The sequence below is a fragment of the Meles meles genome, chromosome 7, assembly GCF_922984935.1.
Source record: "Meles meles chromosome 7, mMelMel3.1 paternal haplotype, whole genome shotgun sequence".
Taxonomy (NCBI): domain Eukaryota; kingdom Metazoa; phylum Chordata; class Mammalia; order Carnivora; family Mustelidae; genus Meles; species Meles meles.
The window spans coordinates 42,372,228-42,395,462 of record NC_060072.1 but is presented as its reverse complement, the minus strand read 5'-3'; the positions used below and the strand labels follow the sequence as shown (position 1 = coordinate 42,395,462).

General features: G+C 43.0%; 1 long non-coding RNA gene across 2 annotated transcripts in view; it reads right to left on the bottom strand.

The window, feature by feature from the left end:
• LOC123946911 overlaps window positions 1–22,922 on the bottom strand; it is a 78,617-nt gene extending 55,695 nt beyond the window's left edge. For both annotated transcript variants that reach the window (XR_006819678.1, XR_006819679.1), the window contains exons 1-2: window positions 22,655–22,922; window positions 8,016–8,126 (exon numbers count right to left, since the gene is read on the bottom strand). This is a non-coding gene — a long non-coding RNA (uncharacterized LOC123946911). The remainder of the gene's footprint in view (window positions 1–8,015; window positions 8,127–22,654) is intronic.
• Between the last annotated feature and the right edge of the window lie 313 nt (window positions 22,923–23,235).

Sequence of the window (23,235 nt, the reverse complement as noted above, 5' to 3'; positions counted from 1 at the left end):
GGATAGAAAACAATTATGAAAATCTCTACTCTACCCATTTCTTAAACCATCAGTTAATTATCTTTTATGGGTTCAAAAACTTTGTAATACACTTTCAATCAATTTTTTTTTTAAATAGACAGGGTTCCCCCAAAATATTTTGCCCAGGGACTCACACACTCTAGAGAAAGAGCTGTTTGAGCCCCTCACTGTGTCTTGCCTGACTTTCAATTGGTATCTCTGTTTTTTAAATCTCCACAGTTTCTACTGCATCTTCCAAACCGCCAAAGAGTGCTCTTTCTAAAATTCAAATCCAATGAAGTGTTTCCTGCTTACAATCCTTCCTGTCAGCTGGCCTCTCCTTGTCTCTTTTAGCCTCATCTTCTACAATACCTCATTAGCTACTCTATGTTCTAACCACACACTGGTAATATTCAAAGCCCTCAGTGCTCTTAAGTGTTCTACCCTGTCTTGGGATTCTGATACCATTGCTTGTCTACCTAATGGATTCCTACATGTCAGGCAAGACTCACTCAGGCTCCCATTACCACCTCATGAACGGCTTCCTTCTATCCCATTTTTCTCAGGCTGAAGGGGGGGCCAGAGTAGCTAGAGAGAAGTGGGGGAAGGACGGAGGGACGGAGTTGAGGTCGGAGGGTGTGGGAGATATTTCACAGAAGTCTTCAGAGGATTTTATTCTGAGAGAGAAGTGGGGACGTCCAATATAGCCCATGAATTGCACCTCCTAATATCCACATCCTCGTGTAGTCTCTTCCACTCTAAATCTAGGTTGGCTGAGTGATGCAAGGTGAAAGGGTTACTGTGCCAGTTCTGGGCCAAAGTCATCAGAAACCTTGGCAGCTTGTGAACCGTGCTTCGGAAATCTCTTAGCACCATTTAAGTTCAGCCGCCTTGCTGCTGCTGCAAAGACCACGTGAGGGAGACACAGAGCAAGGGAGAGACCTGACACTACACGGTGAGAGCAAGAGATCCAGCCATAGCAGCCCGGCTCATGGGCTCCAGCTTCCACTTCTCCTTGTCAAGGGGCCAGATATGTGCATGAAGCCTCTTTGGTATTGGACCCCCATCCACAGCCTTGTGAGTGTCCTTTGAGCCATTTACCTGTATCCTTGTCCACCCATGGAATCATGAAAAGCAATAAAAAGGTCATACCAAGCCACTATGTTAGCTGATCACCAAATCAGGACTCAGCAGGTGATAATCAGAGGTGGCATGAAGCATCAGTGAGAAGATGTTGGGTGAGGGATGGTTATCCATCCCTCACCCAACAGATGCAAAACTGTCAGTCAGCATCCTGAACCAGGGCTCAGAGACTGGATGGGCAGGCAAGGTGCAATACCAGGTGTCCAGCAAGACTGGACATCCCCACACTTATTGTCAACCTAGCACACTCCTCCACTCTCCATCATGCTCATCCCATCAATCCCACACTTTTGATCAAGAGAGATGAGGCATCAAACAAGTGTGACAGTGGGACATCCATCCATACCTGGGCCAGGCAGTAAGGCTAGGCGATCACCCACCTGGCAGGGTCTTGAGGACGGGAAGCCAATATCTGATCAGATGTTGTAACAGAAATGGCTGAAGGTGATTACCAGTTAGTCCTTTGTTTTTGTGGACAAGGGCACAGATTTCACCCAGTTAATTTGGCTTCATTCCATGGTCACAGACTAAACCTTCAACCACAGCCAGCTGTCAAATTGGATTCCCTCCATTTTTCTTGGAAAAGATAAAACAAGATACCATGTCCAACCCACAGCTCTTCTCAGGGAAATGCCGTGTTGTGAGTGAGACCATCTCATCTATAACAGTGGCAGCATCAGAAAAATAACTGGGGGGGTGTCTAAAATTCATCTGTTTATCTCCTTCCTCTCCACATTCCAGCCTAAATTTGTTCTTCTATTTGAATTCCCTATTTCTTAATGGGATCACCAGTCAGTACCCAGTCCCAGGCTTAACTTTAACATCATTTTGAAGTCTCTCTTCTCTGCATCCCCTACACCCAATCTATACCTTGATATCACATCTACAATGTCTCTTAGCTCAATTTTTATTCTCATAGTTCTAGTTGAGTTATGTACAACTCTTACATGGAAGGTTCCAGGGACTTCTTTAACTAGTCTGGAAGCTTCTACCCTTTTTTCCCCTCCAATCCATCTTTCACATCTCCACAAGAATAATCTTCCTAAAGGATGTTCTGAGCCTGTCATTTTCCATCTCACAATTCATCAATGATTCGGTAATTCCTGCAACAGGGCTGCAAACTCAAATACCTTCAGGTGATTTAAGTGTAAGACGTGACTGAATGTTTAGGACAACAGGGAGCAATGTAGGCCTGCTGACAAGTGGAGAGAATGAATCTCGCTCAAGGCATTTACATTCCCTATTTTTAGAACTACTGTTCTGACCAAATGAACCACAAAATTTCACAAAATAAAGGTTAGACTCTTTGGTCTAATATTCAAAGCTCCCCGTGACACAATTCCAACCTACTTTTCTACACCCCAAATTTTCAATGTCAGCGTGTGGTTCAGAGATGGTGGTACATATACGGCACCTGGCCATTACTCTTCCACCTCTGCCTGGTCCATGGGTAGATAATGCCACTGTTCATAGCTGTCTTTCCTGTTGGGCTCGATACAGCCTCAGGATCCTCCTCAACACAATACTCCAGAGAGCATTAATGAGCTGGGTAGCATAGAGTGCCAGTTAAAACTCATTTGCCATTGTGTGCAACTCATGTCTAATCAATTCCAGCCCAGGCCAGATCTCCTAGGTTTACTGTCCTGTGCTTATCGGGCAGACCAGAGAATCTTAGCATTTTGAAATAAACAGCCTGGTGTGGCTGTTTTTATCTCCCCCAAACTCTCCGTTATCCCCGAGACTGCTGTGCTCTAGGCTCAATTCCATGTTAGGAGATTTGCACCACCAGTCACTACAGGTCATGGCAGGTGGTTTGTTCCAGAGAGAGGTCTAGAGGACCCCTCTCAGGAAAAGCAAATTTCTTGAAAAGTCTTCCATGCTGGTGCTCCACCAACAGCCTTGTGGGGCAAATAACCTCTCACCCTACCCCTATGGATATTGCTGTTTTAGAGGAACTTACTCACAACACAGCTAGTCCACAGTATTCAGCCTGTTTGGAGGTCATTTGTTAATGTTGTGTACATAGATTCAAGCTCCCTAGAAGTATCATAATCTGAGTTGAATTTGGCTCTGTGGTGTGTATGGCTTGTGGGAGATGTTTATGCTATGATGCCCACAACAAACAGAGTCTAAGATTTCCCAGTGGAAGAGTTTACTCCATTCGATAACATTTTTTTTTAAGATATTACTTATTTATTTGACACAGAGAGAGAGCACAAGCAGGGGGAGTGGCAAGCAGAGGGAAAGGGAAAAGCAGGCTCCCTGCTGAGCAGAGGCCAGATGGGACACAGGGCTCAATCCCAGGACCCTGAGATGATGACCTGAGCTGATGACCTGAACATTTAACTGACTGAGCCACCCAGGCGCCCCTATCCTATAGCTATCGTTTCTATGACTTGGGGTCAGTTTCACTTTTTCCTATTTAACGGGGCCCTTTACATTCCAAAAAACCTCAGTTTTCCTCCTTGTTTTGCAAGATGTTTACATGTTCTTCTAAAGCAACTGATTTTATTCTTTGTCCAAAAGGAGAAAGTAAGACAGATGCTACTAATATCACACAAACTAATTCAAAAACCCCAGGGACAGGAAGTAGGAGAAGAACCATTTATTAAAAAAAAAAAGAAAAAGAAAAGAAACAAAACAAAACCTTAATGGATCCAGTTTATCTTCATTTATGATCCTCCTGAGAGGTCTTTGGCCTGGGACCTGCTGTGTGGACATCGTACCTGCTCTGTGTGGCTATGCCCTAACAACAGGTGTGGATATAACAGAATTTGACATGAAGGAGTCCTGCTTCACCCGTCACCCTAAATGTTGTTCTAACTGCCTGTACGGTTTAACATGCCTCCCACAAAGCCTTCAAATGACTGGGTCTCTGGGGCAGCCACCGACGGTGGTACAGCAGGTTTGAAAGTGAACAAGGCAGGTAGTCAAATGCACATCACAGCTGGGAGCCAGGACCTCATGGACCTCTGTGCCCCCCTGGCCTTAGCCCACTGAGAGTCTTTTATCTGTTCAGAATTCTGGGTTCGTTTTGTTTTGTCTTGTCTTATCTTGATTTTTCCTAACTCAGAAATAAGCTTTGCTATGGACTGAATACAATAAATTCATATGTTGAAGCCCTAATTCTCAGCATGACAGCACTGAAGGTGGACCTCTGGGAGGTGATGAGGTCATAAGGGTGGAGCCCTGGTGAATGGGACTCATGCTCCTGTAAGTAGAGACAGGAGAGAAATCACTTTTCTCTCTGCCATGTGAGGACACAGCAGGAAGACAACTGTCTGCAAGCTAGGAAAAGAGCCCTTACCAGACATGGAATCTGCCCGCACCTTCATCTTGAAACTCCCAGCCTCCTGAACTGTGAGAAATAAGTATTTGCTGTTTTTAAGCCACTTAGTCTATGGTAATTTGTTAATAGCAGCCTGAGCTGGCTAAGAAAAAAACACACAAGACTTAGTCAGAGGCAAAATCCATGCTAAGGACCACTTGCCAAACTGTCTCCCAAGGACGGTAATTAATCCCATCTATCCTATCTGTACAAAAGGTGAAAGAAGGCATTATATGGGGAAAATCATCCCAGCAGGATAGGAATGTATTAAAGTTGGGTTTTTATCTTTAGTAAAGACAAAGACACCAGTGACCCTGTGTTTGTGGCTAAGGTGGCTTCATGGAGAAGGCAGGATTTGATGGCCCCTGGGGAAATGAACCCTCAAGAACCACCTGTTTTTACAAAAAGCTTGTTCATCATTGGGATTCACCTCCACTGAGATGGTAGGATCAGCTCAGGCTGGGGGGTTAGGCCTCCCCTCCAATCCCTGGCTGGCCTCAGGGAACGCACAGTTCCCTAGGCCTGAAGTCCAAGTGGAGGGTGTGCTTTAGCCTTGAGGTTCCTGGTGCACATGGAGTTGCACTTTATGAAAAATCATTAAGGGCGTGCCTGGGTGGCTCAGTGGGTGAAGCCTCTGCCTTCAGCTCAGGTCATGATCTCAGGGTCCTGGGATCGAGCCCCACATTTGGCTTTCTGCTCACTGGAGAGCTGGCTCTCTGCTCAGAGAAGAGCCTGCTTCCCTCTCTCTCTCTGCATGCCTTTCTGCTTACTTGTGATCTCTCTCTCTCACTATCAAATAAATAAACCAAATCTTTTTTTAAAATCATGAAAGATTTTTTTTTTAAAGATTTGATTTATTTATTTGTCAGAGAGAGAAAGAGAAAGCAAGAGAGAGAGCACAGGCAGACAGAATGGCAGGCAGAGGCAGAGGGAGAAGCAGGCTCCCTGCCGAGCAAGGAGCCCGATGTGGGACTCAGTCCCAGGACGCTGGGATCATGAGCTGAGCCGAAGCCATCCGCTTAACCAACTGAGCCACCCAGGCGTCCCAATCATGAAAGATTTTATTTTTTAAAATGTTTTAGAAGATTTTATTTATTTATTTGTTTGTTTATTTATTTACTTGACAGAGAGAGCCCTGCTGAGCAAGGAGCCACCGAGGTCCCCCAGGATGAAGGGGGACCTCATTTTTAAATATTTACTTTTGGGATAACTGGGTGGCTCAGTCGGTTAAGCGTCTGCCTTCGTTTCAGGTCATGGTCTCAGGGTCCTTGGATCTCAAGTCCTGCATGGGGCTCTCTGCTCAGCAGGGAGGCTTCTTCTCCCTCTGCCTGCTGCTCCCCCTGCTTGTGCTCTCTCTCACAAATAAATAAATAATATCTTATAATAAAAAATTTATTTTTTCTTAACTATTTTCCCCAATTTAATCGATATGATCACTTTCCCATGGAGGAGAAAATACACTGCTAAAAAAGAAAGATACTATTGTCATCTTTACTCTCTCCTACCCACCCCCCAACTATGTGACCGCTGAGAGTGTGACTCCAGTTCCTGGCATTGCACCACCCACTATGGAGCTGGACCTGAAAAGGCCTCCCTGCTAAGGCTCTGTGGGCAAAGGGTGATGACAAACGCTAGAAAGGAGATCTGTGCTACGTAACAAGACGTTTGCAAAACAACAGACTAGTAAGTATGTTGGAAAACTGACAAAAGTATATCCCTCTTATGATTGTGAGGATTTTAGGTGGTTTTTCATAGTTAACATTTTATAAGGAAATAGGAATATTCAGAAAGACTGAACAAAATCCCAGGGTGGCACGAATAATTAATTACAAAAAAGCATAGAGAGAAGACCATAACAAACAACAGCATACATAATTTCTCTCATGGCCTCAATAATCAATCTCTTGATACTTCTTCAACTTTTATTTTCATCATCGTTCAGCTTATTTCTCAGCAAAATTTAGGTTTCTTATTCATTGCCCTTATGTAAAATTAACAGTACATTTCCTGTGTTGTGCTTGTCCTTTTTTTTTTCTTCCCTTAAATGCTTTTTTAAATGGCACGACAGGGTGTAGGATGTTTGATGTTCTCAGAGTTACCATGAGTGCTGGGCTGTAAATAAATCATGAATGTACCACATCATTCATGAATTATTCATTTTTTTCTTGTGCTTTCTATAGAAGACTATGCATCAAAATCAAATTCAAACTATTGAAACCTTAGGTGGTTTCAGATCACTAAAAGAGCTGGTTATTCAGCCTTGCAGTAAAAAAAAAAAAAAAAAATTTTATCTATGGTTATGTAAAAATTCTTACCAGCTGGAAGAAGTCTAATGTTCCCTATGCTTACCAACACTTACACTTACACTTATCCTACACTTACCCTATCTTCCCTACACTACAGAGGTGATCACAGAGATCACAATGGGCTTAAAGGTATAGAGGCCTCAGGTGGTGGGGTATATATTTCAGTTTTTTATTTGAAAATTGTGTTTTCCCATAAAAAGGCATCCTTTTCAGTCTTCGGGCTTATAGCCCAATTCCACGGTTGTCTGATAGTACAATTTCTCCTCTTTTACACACGAAGCACAGGCTGTCCCCAGCTTACTAGGTACCCAACTTACTAAATTCCAAATCCTCATTCAAGAGTTGTTTGGTTGTAACAGATTAAACACATTTCCCCAAAGAGACAAGATGAGTGGTTTTGTCCCCAGGCAAACTCACAGCCTGTTCACCCACAAGGTACAAGAAATATGAACCTAATGACAATCTAGAATGTCATCAACGGGTAGAAGCATACTTCTGTGGAAGTATTCCATAGAATACTTCGGTATTTCAGCTTGGGGTAGGAAGAACAGACCTCAGTGTTTATGTCACACAGGCTTGAGGCTGATCCAGGGCTGGGAAGAATGGGAAACAACAAGGAGAGTTACGTATAGACATGGGTGTATATATGGATTCACCCTTGTGAATGGTTGATTCTTAATTCTAGGGGTTTTTGAATTCAAAATTATGTTTCACATGTATTTCATGCATATGTATACACATAAACACGTATTTTCTAGAAAGACAGTCTATTCCTTTCATTAAATTTTTGAAAGGATCTCACATCTTCAAACTCAAAAAAACTAAGAACCATCCCTCTAGCAGATATGAATAGGGAATGAGATGGACTTCTTGCCAGTATCATTTTTCCATCCTATCAATCTCCCGAGACATTTAGAATAAACGAAAATGTTTTCCTGCTCTCTGGGCTCCACTAAGACCTGATTTTAAGATTCCTCTCCCTTCTGATGTACTAGGAAACAGGACCTCCTGTTCTGGAAGCAGTTTTTAATAGTTCCTGCTGCCTGTAAATATATGAAAGTGTATGCAGAATTAATGTCTCCTTCTTTCTTTCACCTTTCCTGTTTTTCTTTTCTCTGTCTCCCTTCTCTGTCCATCTGTTTGTCTGTTTCTCTCTCTGTCTTGTTCTCTTACTTGGTCAAAAGGTGCTGGTCAAAGGGAGGCTTGAAACACAGAATACTCAAGTTAGAACCACTTACATTTCAGAGGAATGTATTCTCAGGTCTTCTGCGATGCAGATGTCTTGCTGGTTCTGCTTTGGAGCACGTCTGTCTGTTCTGTCAATGAGAACTGGTTTGATCTCTTGAGGTCTGGAGGGTGAGAAAAGGTGGAAGTGAGAGACGAGTTACTCCAGGTAGCCTGAATCAATGTTACAGATGCAGAGACTTCAAACTGTTCATCCATTTGTTTGTTCTGTTTAGTTAGTAAGCACCTACTGTATGCAGAGAATTATGCTGGGCTCTGAGGGATACAAGGACTGAAAGTTCTGGTCTTCTCCTCTGAGCAACAATGTCATAGGAAGATGGACATACAAACACAAATACAAAACATATTCAATTGCTAGAAAGGAGGTATGTATTTTCAAGCAGTGGAAGCAAGGAAATACAAATAATTCTGTTCAGTTGGGGTAAAGGTAGTGGTGGGAGATTCTATTTTGAGAAAGGTAAATTCATAGCCAGGAACACACCAGGGCTCTAGCTCCAGGGCAAGACACTTGGCTCTTCAGCTTTCCTGTCTTGAGTTCCTGCATCTGAACGTGATGGGATGGACCATCTCTGGGATGTGGTCAGAAAAAAGGGCATTCAGACTAACTGACTAAACTGACCTGGGGCCTGCATCCAAGCTCTAAGCCCTGCCTCTTCCTGTGCCTCAGTTTGCCCATCTTCTCAGGCCTTCCATTCTAACTGTTATATGAGAAAATTAATTACTCCTTTTCAGGATTGATGCAAGGTAACTAAGGATTAAATGTTAGTTCTTATTCCTCCTTCTTCTTTTCAGTTCTTCATGGGGTTCTGGTTATTGTGAAATTCTTAGGCCAGGTGATAATGAATCACCCCAACCTCTCCCACCATTTATCTAAATTTTTTTTTCCCTGATGTATTTGAGGCTATGAATTCTGTTTAGGAGATTAAGTGAAGTTTTTCTGATTTTTTTGCTTTGAACTACTATGGGAATTATGTTTGCTAATATCAAGAATGTAAGGGCATTTGGGTGGCTCAGTTGGTTAAGCATTTGCCTTCAGCTCAGATCATGATCTGAGCCCCATGGCAGGCTTTCTGCTCAGTAGGGAGTCTGCTTCTCCCTCTCCCTCTGCCCCTCCTCCCTGCTCATGCTCTCTCTCTCTCTCAAATAAATAAAATCTTTTAAAAAAAGAATGCAACGTCAGGGGAAAAATTTTAAGCTAACAATTCTTGACCAACTACTATGTGTATTAAGTACCATATATGGACTTTAATTTCACAACAACCTGACAAAGCAATTACTATTATTATCCTCTGTACTAGTCAGGGTTCTCCAGAAGAACAGAACCAATAGGATGTATGTGTATATATATTTATCATAAGGAATGGCTTGCATGATTATGGAGGCTGACAAGTCCACAATCTGCAGGGTGAGTCAGCAAGCTGGAGACCCAGAGGAGCCAATGGTGTAGTTATAATCGAATGGCCAGTGGGGCTGAGATCTAGGAAGAGCTAATGTTTCAGTTCTATTCCAAAGGCAAGACAATGCCAATATCGCAGTTCAAAGGCCATCAGGACAGAGCTCTTTTTTTTTTTTTTTTAAAGATTTTATTTATTTATTTGACAGACAGAGATCACAAGTAGGCAGAGAGGCAGGCGGGAGGTGGGAGGTGGGAGGGAAGCAGGCTCCCCGCCGAGCAGAGAGTCCCATGTGGGGCTTGATCCCAGAACCTTGGGATCATGACCTGAGCTGAAGGCAGAGGTTTTAACCCACTTGAGCCACCCAGGCGCCCCAGGACAGAATTCTTTCTTTCCAAGGGGTAAGGTAAACCTTTCTGTTCTATGAAAGTTTTCAACTGTTTGGATGAGGCCCATTCACATTAGACCCTAAAGCAAGCTGCTTTACTCAGATTGGTCTTAGGAACTACCCTCCAGCTACTGAAGAGTTAATGCCTGGCAGAGTGGGGGACCTCAGGAGCCAATGTCTGATTGGCTGCTGACTTGGCCACACTTGTGATTAAATATTCTAATTTCAACCCTGGCTCTCCCACTCATCCACTGCACTGGTTCAAAGATAAATTGCTTAACTTACTGGCTTCAGTTTTCTTCTCAGTGAAATGAGGGGTAAAAATACCACCTAGCTTGCTGACATGATGTGAGGAGTAAATGAGAGTATAAATCAAGTGTCTGGCTTAAAGAAGGCACTCAAGGAACAACAGCGATTATCGTTATTAAATGAGATAATCCTTGCAAGGCACTTAGCGGTGTGCATAGAGTTAGGTCTCCATAAAGATGAGGTATCTTCACCTCATTACTATTTAGAAAATAGACATTATTTCAAAAATAATAGAAAATGAAATTATCTAGAAAAATTCCTCGCTGATTGACAGGTAAAAACAAATGACGTGTAGCCAGTAACTCAAAAATTCTGCAACTCCATATGGCAATCTATGGCAGACATGTTTCTATGCTTCTGACATCAGAAACTGTCATGCTATCCAAGATTCCCTCCAGGAGAAAATACTCTCTGAGGATTGTAACATAGGCTTTTCCACTGCTAACGGGATAATTTCACATGCATTTGCACACTTAAGCAGGGTTGGCCATTACAAAAACTTATTGAATACTGTCTGTTCTCCAAGAGGGCATGTTCAGGGATATCCTAATTGGGTCCAGATGGTTTTGACTATCTGTATGGAACTATCTAGCTGATGAAGTATGTCCTCAGCCTTGAATCAGGAAATGTTCAGCCAGCAAAAAGGGAATTCAAATCCTTCTTTGCATAGCCTTATAATGTGCACTCTCCAATCTGGATCCTTCTATAGAAAAGTGGAATGATCTTTCTTGACCTCCAACTCACTCCATGTGATTGCTAACATCCCCACTGCCATGACTCCTATGGACTGCTGCCAGCAATGTTCTTATATCGGTATCTGCATCTCCCAATGGAAAAAGGGTCTCTTATTTAGATGCTTTTTAAAAATATATATATAATTGTCCAAAATTTTTAAAAAATGACATGCAATCCCATACCAAATTCTAATTACTATAAATCTTCACTTTGTTTTTCATAGCCCAAGCAAAACGCCTAGGCAAATTCCCTCCTCCCTTGTGACAGTGTTCAGGATACACTCCCCAAACCATGGCACCTTGATGTACTGAATATTTTAAGCAGAAGGAATTTAAGAAATAGCATGAGTGGAAAAAGTTTTCTGACCTTCCCCTGAAGTAGGACACAAAACTCTCATGCAAAAAGTGCCTTTCTTACAGCCAGAGGAAAGGAACATTCTTATCTCTAAGACACCAAGATGAATCTGAACCAACAGGCCTTGCCGGATCCCCATGTTTACCACACTCAGCTCACACCCCTTCTCATTCTGTCACATTCTCCTCCGACTTTCCACTCTTCATCAAACCTAGCCTAAGAAAAAACACACTCAGGTTTGACTGCTTCTTTGGGTCTTCATTTCTTTATGAAGTTTCCCATGTCTTGTAAAACTTATGTTAAATCAATGTATAAGATTTTCTCTTGTTAACCTATATTTTGCTATAGGTGCCCCAACCAAGAACTCAGAAGGACAGGGAAAAAGATATTTTTCCTCCCCTACACTTGCTTTCCTCACACCCCCAACATGTCTTACCAATTTATCTTCAATCATTGTCTCGCACCCTGAACATACTTTATCCCCTAAAACTTTTGAGATCTAATAGGTTTCATAATTGAGAATTGTCTGGACTTTAGAAAGGTAATGTGGTACATATACTGTATTTTATTTTATTTTTTGTTTGTTTGTTTTGAGATTTTATTTATTTATTTGACACAGAGAGACAGCGAGAGAGAGAACACAAGCAGGGGGAGTGGGAGAGGGAGAAGCAGGCCTCCTGCTGAGCAGGGAGCCTGATGTGGGGCTTGATCCCAGGACCCTGGGATCATGACCTGAGCCGAAGCCAGACAAACTTAATGACTGAACCACCCAGGCACCCCTGTATTTTAAATAATACATCTAACTGGGGCTGGGGAAGCATCCCATATCAAACACATTTAGATTTTAGTATCATAACATACAAATATTCAACCAAATGACATAAAGACTACAGGTATCATTTCAGGTCTGATTTTGCCACCACATGAGTTTTTTACAAACTTAAAATATTTTGTTTCAGAGCTTTTTTGACTTTGGAATCACAGATTTTGGATCATAAAATGATTTTGCAGAGGAAACAACTCTTGCATTTCATATTTCCTTTCAAATGAATGGTATCCTGTTAGTTACGCTTTTGGCCTCTCTCCCTATGGCCCTGTACTCAGCAATGGTAATGGGGGTGGCAGGTGCTAGGCAGTGATTAATCTGATTGGTACACTTGGCAAAAATAAACTGGGCATTGTCCACCCAGCTCCACACATTTTGCTCTTGGGAAGCAGCTGGTGCTCTGCCTTCTTAGGTCTTGGCCTTTTGCCCAATTTGGTCATGATCCTTATTTCAACCTTAGAATTTATTATTATTATTATTATTATTATTATTATTATTATTATTAACAATATTTTGGCTTCCATCTGCCACCCTTTGTTTTGTTTCTCAGTTGGTTAGGAACTCAGATGAGAAAAGGCCTGACCTCTCAGAGACTACAGAGTTTGGTCCTTGGCTGGGAATATTGAGAAATTGAAACAGTGGGATTTTGGTTGAGAACAAAATACCTGCAGGGACTATTTTGGCAATGCCATGACCTGTGACTTTGTGGCCTGGATTTGGATGTGTAGGCAGGGCCTTTGACTCTGAATGTTTCTAAAGGTTTGTGTTAGGCCAGGCAGGTTTTCACAGTTGTCTATTAAACCAAGTTGTAGAACTTGAGAAGTATATCTCAAGTTTGGGGCAAAAAGCATTCTGGAATTTTACAGAGAAAATATTTTATAGAGAAAACAGCCATCATGGAGTGACCCTTAGAACAATCTTGGTCAAGGGCAACTGGGTGGCTCAGTGGGTTAAATCTGCCTTCAGCTCAGATCATGATCCTAGGGTCCTGGGATCAAGCCCCATGGCAGGGTCCCTGCTCAGCAGGGGAGTCTGCTCCTCCCTCTCTCTCGGCCCCTCCCCCTGCTTGTGCTTTCTCTCTCTCTCTAAAATACATAAAATCCTCAAAAAAACATAAAACAAAAAAAAATCTTGGCCAGAGTACAACTGATTCGTAGAGAGACATAAGAAACAAACTGTAAAATTTCTCTAAAAATGGAAACTTAAGGATTCTGGTTGACTCAACAAAACTGTGATCTCAATGAGTTGGAAGTGGGAGGAGTAGAAGACAGAAAATGGAGGAAAAAAAGACAAAGAATCACGGATTAGTAGGGGACGAAATGTGACACCATTTCAGGACAGTAGGGCACCAAGAAGAACCGGAAGTTAAAACTGGGGGCTTCGGTGGTTTTATTACAAGAAGACAAACAGCCCTGGATCTGATACCTCTCCAGAGTGCCTGTGCTCACAAGGAGAGTGAAACTTACAGGGATTCTAAAACTTGACAGGTTGGTGGCTTGTTGAAAATGTAAATTCCAGGATCCCAACCATGTAGTCTTACTTGGGGCCCAGGCATCTACAGTTAAACACGCTCTCTAATTGATTCTGATACAGATGGTCCCTGGGCCATATTCTGGGAAACACAAATAAAGCCAGGATTTTTAATGATTAAAAGAAAAACATGTTACAAATGCAAACACAAGCACTTCCTCCAGATCACAAGGTTAAATTCCAGGCCCCTGCAGAGCCTGTCTTTGGGTTCTGTCTCCAGCTGTCTGCCCATGCCTGCAATCTGAGGTTCTGACCCCATCATTTTATGGGCTCCTCAATTCCACAAGCTGCTTGGATGGTAAGGAAGGTTCTGCCTGAATCTAAAGCTATTTTTTCCTCATGCAAACAGTTCTTCTAGAACACTGTAACTGGTTTTTTTCCCCCATGGTATGGTAGGAAACAGGTGAATATGTTAGTCCTTTTTCTAGGTTCAGAAAAGAGTCAGCACTTGAGAATGTGGTTAATTTTTGCAAATGCACCTCAACTTTTACAAGTAAATGTTTGACAGATATTAATTTTCCCCAAGCAGTTGAAATGTAATTTATACCAACATTTGCCATGTTTTTTGGTTTTTGTTTTTTTTTAAGATTTTATTTTTTAAGTAACCCACTACACCCAACGTGGGGCTTGAACTTAACAACCCTGAGATCAAGAGTTGTCTGCTGTACCAACTGAGCCAGCCAGGCACCCCTTTATAAATCTGATTTTGAAATTAGTAACTGGTTTGCCTTCAACATTTGCCATGTAACAAATTAAAATGATCAAGGAAATATCTATCATAGATGATAAAGAAAGGCTATTCAACAGGCCTTAGCGGGGTGGGAGACAGACAGCCTGCCTAATCCAGTTGGTGCTCAGAATATGTTTGTAGGGATAAAGTTCATTATTTTTGGTCATAAGTTGTCTTCTTTACTTACTATATTATGTTCATTTACCCAAAGAAACAAATGGGTTTGCATATTATTTAATTCAACAGGTATTTCTGTTGTCTCAGAATTTCAGCTGAAATCCAAAGCTGAGAAAAATAGCTGAGGAGTACTACAAGTTCTAAAAAGAGATGCAGGCACATCTACTCAGGGCTTAAGAGTGGTCAAATGGGATCATACGGCCCTTCACCTGTCACCACCTCCAGCCAGTCTAAGAGAAGCCTAGGGATTTAGTGGTGGAAAGAGGCTCTCTTTAAAGAGAGTTGTCAGTTAGAAGAGCAGATTCTGGAGTGTCCCTCTACCCTAAGCCAAGTGAAGGAATCAGCAAAAGAACCACTCAGATCCGCCAGGGGAAAGAGACCACTCACCTAGTCCTCACTGGGATGCGCTAGTCCTCCCACCAGGGTGGGGAATCTACATGGAACTAGGGAGCTGTGAGGTGTGTACCTGATGAAGACAGAAGGTGCCTCACATGGCCTCTGGTGGCAGGGCAAGGCGAGTGGCCTGATCCTTTCAGGTTTCAGTGGGGGCAGGGGACAAGGGAGGCAAGTCTGCCTTTCACTGCTATGAAAGACATCAGTGTTCTAGGGGGCCAAATGGACACCAGGGAGAGAAGATGGGCACAAGGGAAAGAGGTGTGTGGGAATGGCGCAAAGCATGTATCACACACAGTGGAGAATACAGTGGAGTGGAAGTCTGGAAATGGGCGTGGAGAGTGTTCTCCAAAGAACCCACGAACATTCCTTACAAGAAACACAAGCAGTAGGTTTTTTCCACAAGAGAGAAGGCATTCTACAGCCAAGAGAGCTGTTCAAACAACACTGGCTAAAAAATCACATTTTGCTCCCTTTCTTACCATCCTTTCTCCCCTCCTCTGCTTGCTCTGAATGTGGAGGTGTCAGTAGCACCCTGGGGTACGGGAGAGGTTGCGGAGTCACAACGGACCACACCACCCCCACCCCGTGCAGGTTAGGTGTGAACAATGTCATGTGATTAGCTGTGAATCACATGACAAAGCAAAAGTCTACCATTAGATAGGTCCGGATTTCCCAATTGCTGAAAACAGAAGTGTTTTAATATTTGGAAGTGACAGATAAAGCCAAGAGATATTCCTGAGATATTGTCCAAGGGCAGAGAAAGGAGAACCAACCGGATGTGTGATGGTAGAGGAAAAACTGGACATTTCCTGACTGAATCCTCCTAAGCCCTGTCCATTTGCTAAGCCAGATATTTTTGCAATGTGCCCAGGCTGCAAAGGATAGAAATATGAGTAAGGCTATTGCTGTCGTCAGGTAATTTAGACAAGTGTGGCAGGATTCCAGATTGAAGTAAGAACTCGTGTTTTTGTTCTCTATGATTTTTCAGCCTCCCCCAGGCTAAGAAGATGGCTGAGCTCACTGGGTCCTTTGCCTTAGGGAGGTTTGTATTTCAGGTCAGAAAACAGAAATACAGGAAGACTATCTTTCCTTCAATCTTTTGTGAAAGGCTTTATGATTTTTGTGCAAATATTAGGTATCCAGTAAGGAGAGGCAGAGAAAAAGGATTATCTGTGAAGGCCAAGAAAGGGGAAGAATTTCTCCCAAACAGAAAAGGAATAAAATTTAGCTGGATCCATGGGGGGCAGGAGCCTGTCTCTCCTTCCACCAGTACCATAAACAGGAAGACAGAGTTTAACTGGGGAAGAGTAGGTGGCAGAAAGAGGGCATGTCCCAGCCAATGGGTTTCTTTCAAGGAACTCTGAAGGGTCTGAGGATGGAACCAGATGATGGGCTAGAAACTAAAGGCTCATAACTTCATTACCTGGCTCTGTGGATACCATGGTTTCTTAGATACTCATTTGTTTCTGGGGAAGATTGATTTTTCCACTCATCTGAGGGCACTAGGACTTGGAGTCAGATATAATATGGTTTTGAACTGACATTTATTGACTTTCTGAATTTTAGTTGTACATTTATACCCACTACATAAGAGAAGAAAGAACCAAACTATAACAGTCTTGATAAATGCCAGAGAGAGGCGTATGTTAAGAGGCTAAAAACAAGAGAACCTTTTAACTGGGGGTCACCAGAAAATTACTTTATGCAGGATCCAAGTTTGATATATAGGATTCCAAATGACAGCAGGGGTGGAGGGATGAGTGTAAGGCATCCCAGTGTCAGCAAATGCACAGACATGGAAAAGCCAGAGGGAAACAGTTTATGGAAGCACTTTACTATGGTTATCCATAGAAGATGCTACATGGGGATATCAGAGATGAGAAAAGAAATTGGGTGAGGCTTGCCTGGGAGTCTGAGCACTGGTATTTATTTTGGCAGCAACAGGAAAATATTATTGGCTTTTGGGGAGTAATAGGACATGACCAGAACAGAGCTTTCGAAAAATTGATCTGTCAGAGATAATATGGGATGGACAGAAAGAGAAAGTGAGATGGAATGGGAAAGGGGAGGTTATTGCTGTAATCCAGATAAGAGGTCATGGAAGTCATGACAGAGCAGTGGTAGTGACCTTGGATTGTAGAGAAGGCTGTGAAAGACCTCAGGGAGGTAGATCTTAGACCTTCATGGGAGGGAGATAAGAGGGACTTTGAAGTGTTGAGCCCAGCTGATGAAAAAAAAAAAATCAAAATGTCATCATAGAAATTGGAAATAGTGGAAAAGGAGCTAATTTACAATGAACATATTCTAAATTTGAAGTTCACCATGATATCTGAATTTGTAACTGGGTTGTAAAGAGAGATTTCAGGGAAGAGGAGTGCTTTCATAGCAAAGTTGCCTATCTCCACAGATGTCCCTTAGTGGATGGATGTCTGAGAATGTTTTGGGGAGAAGGGAGGGCTTGGGCTATGACAACAGAAACGTAGAGAACTGAAGTACAGAGCTGGGCAAAGGACGAGGCTCAGTCCAGATAATGATCCTAAAAAGAAACGGCTTTAAAGAATTTTCTAGTTTACTTAGGACTTTCTTTCATTTTACCCAGCGCTCTCATGAGCCCTGGGCCCCTATCTTTCCCAGTACCTTTCAAACTTCCTGTATCGTAGACTTTTCTCAAAAATAGGATGAATATATACCTGAGAGTCAGAGACTTCCTGAATTTGGAAAGTCTCTGCCACTTTTGGGTTGGTGGACCTGGGGAGCATTTCTTAACCCCACTTGGTCTCAGTTTCATTACATTAAAAAAAAATTATTACAGCAAAATGAAATTAATAGGTTTTATGGAGAAGAAATGCAATAATTCATAACAAAACAGCCAATAGAGTGACTAGTAAATATTAAACTCTCAAAAATGGTAGCTTCTTCTCTTCTGTCCTGCCATGTAGAAATTCCTGGTATCCAAGAAGACCCTTCAGTGGAGGAGCACTGAATTCCATGCAGTGAGTTGCATGGAGACCTACATCCTAGCCCCAGCAGGGCTATTTAGTAGGTTGTGCCCCTGGGCTAGCTTCTCAACTAGGGCTCTCATTAACATGACAGTTGGCAGAGAGCACTGTTTGCTAATTTCTACTAACAATGATTTTGTCCTCTTTTCATGTCCTCCATTTTTTGAAATATTTTTCTAAGGATCTGCAGTTTGTTGAATCACTACTTCATTTCTTATGCAATCACCAGAGTTACTAAACTGGATTGATAGAGCTATTGCCCAAAGCAGCCTGGAGAGACCTGATGTAAGAAATTATATAATAGCTATTACGGTCTTAAAAAAAATGGCATATGGACACTGATGACAATGCCTTGGAATGTTAGATTCTAGGTGGACACCACTAGACAAGGTGATCTCAGTTTTCCTCGAACACTCTGTGAATCCATAAAGGAGTTTAGGTTTCCTACTATGTGCCTTTTGAAGCTCAATCATTTGTTTTGCCCTTAGGACAGTAATTTATTGTAGTAAAGAAGCTATAACTAAGAGACCTTTTAAGCACTAGACCAAACATCCAAACATTCAGTATGATGGGTAATCCACAGATATTAATGTGGGCTAGAGCAGTCATACAAGAGATGTTTAGAGGAGGTAGAGTTTTCTCTGGTTCTTTAGTGACGACTGGATTTTAAGTAGCCTGAAAAGGAAAGGGGAGAATTCAAAAACTGGGGAAGAGAGGAATATCATCATAGGATGCCCAGAAAAGAGAGGCCAATGGGAGAGAAGGATTGTTCTCACTCTCCCAAGAAAAAAAGCATCCACCTCTGTACCCTTAGTTCCGGACTCAGAGGAAAAGGCCAAAATGTTTTGTGATTGAAGTCATTCTTTCCTCTCCAGCTTCATTTCTAGCCCCCTTCTTCCCATAACTCCATGCTCTAGCCATGTCAAATGATGGTACCGCCATCCACCAAGTGTCTCTAGCCAAAACCCTCAAAGATCATCTTGATTCCTCCCTTGCCCTCTCTTCTCCACCCCGATCAATCTTCCAGAAAGACTTAAGATTCCATTTCTAGAATTTCCACCTCATCTTTATAAAATGCAAACCTGGTTAAGCCATTTCTCTGCTTAAAATTTTTAATGGTTCTCCATCAGCTACAGAATGAAGTCAAATCCTCTTATCATAAATATAAACTAGGGGTGCCTGGGTGGCTCAGTGGATTAAGCCGCTGCCTTCGGCTCAGGTCATGATCTCAAGGTCCTGGGATCGAGTCCCGCATCGGGCTCTCTGCTCGGCAGCGAGCCTGCTTCCCTCTCTCTCTCTCTGCCTGCCTCTCTGTCTACTTGTGATCTCTCTCTGTCAAATAAATAAATAAAATCTTAAAATAAATAAATAAATAAATAAATATAAACTATTCATACTCTAGCCCCTGATTACCTTTCTAACCTCATCTCCATTGATTTCTTTGCTCCGTGAAAAAGTCCAGGTGATAGGAAGCTTGGAAGATGCTGGGAAAGACACAATGGCTGAGGGCTAAACCTTTGCAAGTAGCACACTTTCCAGATATTAGAAGAGATGATGAGAACTTAAAGTCACACAATAGTAATAGGGAGAGTGATGAGAATATGGATTTGAGAAATATTTAGTATGTAGGATAGAACAGAGACATAGAACTAGTTAGATTCAAAGATAAGAAGAAAAAGGCAAAGCTAGGATGATGATGATGGTGATGATGACGACAACAACAACAATAGCCAGTAATGTCATCAATAATAACCAATATTTTATGTGCACTTCCTATATATGAAGCATTGTTCTAAAGGTGACATGTGTTAACTCACTAAATCTCCAAATCAAACCTATGAGATAGAAGCTGTTTTTATCCACATTTTCCCACATAGTTTGGCTTTGGAGTCTGCACAATTAAGCACAGTGTAAAACTGCCTCAGACCAATTGTCCTCTCCAAAACATGCCATACTCCTTTGAGCCTTGAAGTCTTCCCCAGTCCTTCTGTATGAAATGTCCTTATCTTTTCCTTGGAGTGGAAACTTTCTTTAGGACACAGTTTGAGTATGACCTCCTTGGGATGTCTTCTCTGTGTTCTTCCCCAAGCACAACTACTTACTCTTTATTCTGTTTTACCATCATATAATATGTGTAATTCCACTGGTGAGCGCAGTACACTACACAGCAATTACTTGTTAAAATGTCTATCTCCTCTAACTAGAGTGTGAGCTCCTTAACAACAGAATCTGTGTCACATTCATCTCTCAATCCCCAGGCTCTAGCATCTTCCCCTGACACCTAGTTCTTGATCCATAGTAGGCATTCAATAAATGTTTCTTAAATGAATGGACAAATGAGTGAATAAGCAAATAAGAAATATGGAGGTGAGAATTTTCCACCCTCCCATGTTACGGACTGGTGCTGGTGTGAGCTCTTAATGCAGAACTGGGCCAGAAATGAATGGTAGTGGGATGATTAGACAGAGTGGAGAGGTCAGAGATGAACTTGAGACTGGGTATGCCTGAAAAGATTAGCAACAGGACTTTCAGAATAGCCAAGTGCTGGATGCCAAAGTCTGAGATGGCAACTTAAGGAAGTGGATGTAATGAGAGCATCTAAAGATCAAATATGAAAGGAGGAACAAAGAGATATTACTCTGGTTTCTGGACACAGGTTTCACCAATTTCCCTGCCATTTATTACTTGGAATACAACTGTTGTTCACCTATTTCCCTTTCTCCAGAGCTTCTGAAAATATTCGAACTGTGGAACATACACCATTACTAAAGTTATCTGAAGAAGAAATCAATCACACTTAGGAATTAGCATGTCACAACCATCAAGTCAACATTTCCAGATGGAAGCCAAAATTGCTTTAATTTCAAAATGTAGTATTTACCTGAATTCTAAAATGTGATCATTCATTTCATTCACATGGCTGACTGGGCAAGATGTTCCCTTGGGCCATCTTTTTTTTTTTTTTTTTAAGATTATTTATTTATTTATTTGACAGACAGAGATCACAAGTAGGCAGAGGCAGGTAGAAAGAGAGAGAGGAGGAAGCAGGCTCCCTGCTGAGCAGAGAGCCCAATGCGGGGCTCGATCCCAGGACCCTGGGATCACGACCTGAGCCGAAGGTAGAGGTTTTAACCTACTGAGCCACCCAGGTGCCCCTCTTGGGCCATCTTTATCTTCCATATCTCTCCACAAACTATTGTGGACACCTCTTATAGCCCCTTCATCTTAAATGACCATCGTTTATGGAAGGACCTTCCCTGTGTGCTTGGCTGCTGGAGTCATTTTGTAATCTGCTTCTCGAACTTTTCAGACTTCTAAGTAACAGCAAGAAGTAGGTTAGCCCCCTTTCTCTGTGTGTGTTAATATCATCCTCTTTTCTCTCTATAGTTGTAGACAGCAAAACGGAGTCTCTCATATCAAGCAAGAGTCTGTGTCGCAATGACACAAGCAATTAAGGTACTGCAGCTAGGAGATACTGCCAGGACCAATGTCAGCAGATACCCCGGCCGGTAAGGAGCAGAACCAGAGGAGGTCTGCAGAGACCCAAAACTGATGAAATCCCCTTAAAAGGAGAAGGATTTTGGCAGTAAACTGGCAGACCCTTCAGACCTGACCCCTCCATACATGACCACTTAAAAAAGGCAACTACCACCTAAGGCTCTGACGGATTGATCTTTGAATGGAACTTACAGCCTTCCCTGCTTCAACATCAGAAGCAGTAAGTGCCAAGAGCTGACCCAGGCCAGAGGGAGGCCTCATCTCAAGTGTCCCCCCACAGACTGACTTGGCCTTTCCTTCCTTAGCTTCCTGCACCCTTCTGCCATCTTGTTTGTTGTGTGGCTTGTCTTCCATGCTGCTTTGTGTGCTGTGTAAGAAGCCAAGTTTAAACACATGATGAATTGTCACTGAGTTTAGAATCCTGAACCTGCATTATAATTGTGATTTAAGGGGTGCCTGGGTGGCTCAGTGGGTTAAAGCCTCTGCCTTTCGCTCAGGTCATGATCCCAGAGTCCTGGGATCAAGTCCCGCATCGGGCTCTCTGCTTGGCGGGGAGCCTGCTTCCTCCTCTCTCTCTCTCTCTGCCTGCCTCTCTCCCTACTTGTGATCTCTGTCGGTCAAATAAATAAATAAAATCTTAAAAAAAAATAATTGTGATTTAACTTTGCTTTCTCGCTGAATAAAGCTGACTTTGTGAAAAGACACACCTCATGTGTGCCCCTTCAGAGATAGCGTCCTCATTCTGATAGCTCTTATCTGTGCTGGCAAGAGAGTCCCTTTGGATCCCCATTTGGAAACTCTCTTCTGTTGTCAGAATTCCAAGAACTTTTCTGCACAGCCCCCTACCCAAATGCCCCCGTGTAGCATACATCTCCGTGTTACAGTCTTTCGTCGACAAGTGCAAGAACTAGGGTTTAGTCCTGTCCAGCGGTTCTCCCTGGGAGATCCCTAGGCCAGCTGCATCAGGATCAACTTGTGAGAAATGCAAATTCTCGGGCCCTATCCCAGAGGGACTGAGAGAGAAACACCACGCAAGACAGGTGATTCTGATGTGCCCTAAAATCGGAGAGCCGCTTCCAGCAGCAACGTACTCGCCCACTTCTGAGAGGATTTTACACTTTCTCCTTCAGCCTCAGTGGCCCCTCCCCCCAAAACACTCACAACCTCTTAGATTCTCAGTTCCCTGAGAAAATCTGACGAGAACTTGCCTGTGCTCCCACGCCCAGACCCCTAAGCAACCGGGCTCCCTCCCTGCCGCGGTGTCCCCATGTCCCGACCCGACGCTCGGACACTCACCGGTCCTGCCCCGCCCTGTGCAGTGGCCGCGCGCGCCGCGCCTGCTCGGGCGCCTGAGCGCCTGCGCGCGCCTAGGTCTCCCTTCCCGTCGGGTCGTTCTCGTCCGCACTTCGTGTCTCCCCGTCGCTTTGGAAAAAGAACTAAAGAAAGAAAAAAAGAACCGCTTCCTTCCCTCCACATCCACCTTCAGCCACTGTTCATTTCTGGGATCCACGTGAAGCAGAACTGCACAGGCTTGTTTCGGACCCAGCGGCTTATCCGCGGGAGGCTGTTCGTGACCCGCGGTGCCGGGAGCCGGAATGCATGCGCGTGAACCCGGTGGGAAGGGCGAGACCGCCGCCCTTCGAAGCAAACAAGAGAAACTCTGGCGGGAAATGCCGCCAGCTTCTTATGAGGGGGCATATTCTTTATTAAGGAAGAACAGACTTTTATACTGCTCGCTTCCAACTTAAGGGGACTGATGTGCCAAACAGTTTGATCTTCCTGGAACAAAGACTAATTTCTCAGCTTCCATGGGGGCTCTGCGCTACTTACTCAAGGGCAGATACCCTGAGAGAATGGTCCTTTGTTTGGAAAAGCGG